Raw genomic sequence first — 2,648 nt, 5'->3', positions numbered from 1 at the left:
TGGAAAGGAGTGGGATTCGGATTGCTCCACGTCCGACTCCGACAACGAAGGACTCGCCGCCACCGCCTTCAACAAGTCATCCCTCTTTCCCAATGAGCATCACACATGCCTCATGGCTAAGGAGAAGAAAGTAAGTACTCGAAACTCTACTTATGCTTCTTCTAGTGAGGACGAGTCTAGTGATGATGATGAAATAGATTATTCATGCTTATTTAAGGGCTTAGATAGATCTAAGATTGACAAGATTAATGAATTGATTGATGCTTTAAATGATAAGAATAGGCTACTAGAGAAGCAAGAGGATCTTTTGTATGAAGAACATGATAAGTTTGTAGAGGCTCAAAAATCCCTTGCATTAGAAATTAAGAGGAATGAAATGCTTGCCTGTGAGTTGTCTACTTGTCATGAATCCAACTCTAATTTAAGAAGTGTTAATGATGATTTGAATGCTAAGTTAGAGATCGCTAGTAAATCTAACTCTTGTGTAGAAAATATTGTAACTTGCACTAGGTGTAAAGAAATCAACATTGATGCTTGTAGTGAACACCTAGCTTGCATTTCTAAATTAAATGACGAGGTGGCTAGTCTTAATGCCCAACTTAAGACTAGCAAGAGTGAGTTTGATAAACTAAAATTTGCTAGGGATGCCTACACGGTTGGTAGACACCCCTCAATTAAGGATAGGCTTGGCTTCAAGAGGGAAGCCAAGAACTTGACAAGCCATAAGGCTCCCATCTCCGCCAAGGAGAAAGGGAAGGCCCCTATGGCTAGTAGTACTATAAAGAACCATGCTTTTATGTACAATGATAGAAGACAATCTTATAGGAGTTGTAATGCTTATGATGCTTTTGACTCTCATGCCATGTTTGCTTCTAGTTCTTCCTATATGCATGGTAGAAATGTGTTTAGAAGAAATATTGTTCATCATGTGCCTAGGAGAAATGTTGTTAATGTTCCTAGGGAAGTTAATGAACCTTCTACAATATATCATGCTTGCAATGCTTCATTTGCAATTTGTAGAAAGAATAAGAAGATAGTTGCTAGAAAATTAGGGGCAAAATGCAAGGGAGATAAAACTTGCATTTGGGTCCCTAAGACAATTGTGACTAACCTTGTAGGACCCAACAAGAGTTGGGTACCTAAGACCCAAGCCTAAATTTGCCTTGCAGGTTTATGCATCCGGGGGTTCAAGCTGGATTATCGACAGCGGATGCACAAACCACATGACGGGGGAGAAGAAGATGTTTACCTCATACGTCAAGAACAAGGATCCCCAAGATTCAATCATATTCGGTGATGGGAATCAAGGCAAGGTGAAAGGATTAGGCAAAAATGCAATATCGAATGAGCACTCTATATCTAATGTGTTTTTAGTTGAGTCTCTTGGATATAATTTGTTATCTGTTAGTCAATTATGCAATATGGGATATAATTGTCTATTCACAAATGTAGATGTGTCTGTCTTTAGAAGAAGTGATGGTTCACTAGCTTTTAAGGGTGTATTAGACGACAAACTCTACTTAGTTGATTTTGCAAAAGAGGAGGCCGGTCTAGATGCATGTTTAATTGCTAAGGCTAGCATGGGCTAGCTGTGGCATCGCCGCTTAGCACATGTAGGGATGAAGAACCTTCACAAGCTTCTAAAGGGAGAACACATGATAGGTTTAACTAATGTGCAATTCGAAAAAGATAGACCTTGTGCAGCTTGTCAAGCAGGTAAACAAGTGGGAGGAGCGCATCACAGCAAGAATGTGATGACCACATCAAGACCCCTGGAGCTGCTACATATGGACCTCTTCGGACCCGTCACCTATCTAAGCATAGGAGGAAGTAAGTATGGTTTAGTTATTGTTGATGACTTTTCCCGCTTCACTTGAGTGTTCTTTTTGCAGGATAAGTCTGAAACCCAAGGGACCCTCAAGCGCTTCCTAAGGAGAGCTCAAAATGAGTTTGAGCTCAAGGTGAAGAAGATAAGAAGCGACAATGGGTCCGAGTTCAAGAACCTTCAAGTGGAGGAGTACCTTGAGGAGGGAGGGATCAAGCACGAGTTCTCCGCTCCCTACACACCACAACAAAATGGTGTAGTAGACAGGAAGAACATGACGCTTATCGATATGGCGAGGACGATGCTTGGAGAGTTCAAGACCCCCGAGCGCTTTTGGTCGGAAGCCGTGAACACGGCTTGCCACGCCATCAACAGGGTCTACCTTCATCGCCTCCTCAAGAAGACATCGTATGAGCTACTAACCGGTAACAAACCCAATGTTTCGTATTTTCGAGTTTTTGGGAGTAAATGCTACATTCTAGTGAAGAAGGGTAGGAATTCCAAATTTGCTCCCAAAGCCGTAGAAGGGTTTTTGTTAGGTTATGACTCAAATACAAAGGCGTATAGAGTCTTCAACAAATCATCGGGTTTGGTTGAAGTCTCTAGCGACGTTGTATTTGATGAGACTAATGGCTCTCCAAGAGAGCAAGTTGTTGATTTTGATGATATAGATGAAGAAGAAGTTCCAACAGCCGCAATACGCACCATGGCGATTGGAGATGTGCGGCCACAGGAACAAGATCAACCTTCTTCCTCAACAATGGTGCATCCCCCAACTCAAGATGATGAGCAGGAGGCGTGTGATCAAGGGGGAGCACAAGAT

The sequence above is a fragment of the Zea mays genome, chromosome 8 (genome assembly GCF_902167145.1).
Source record: "Zea mays cultivar B73 chromosome 8, Zm-B73-REFERENCE-NAM-5.0, whole genome shotgun sequence".
Lineage (NCBI taxonomy): Eukaryota > Viridiplantae > Streptophyta > Magnoliopsida > Poales > Poaceae > Zea > Zea mays.
The sequence above is the reverse complement of the archived record's forward strand: the minus strand, read 5'-3'. Positions refer to the sequence as shown.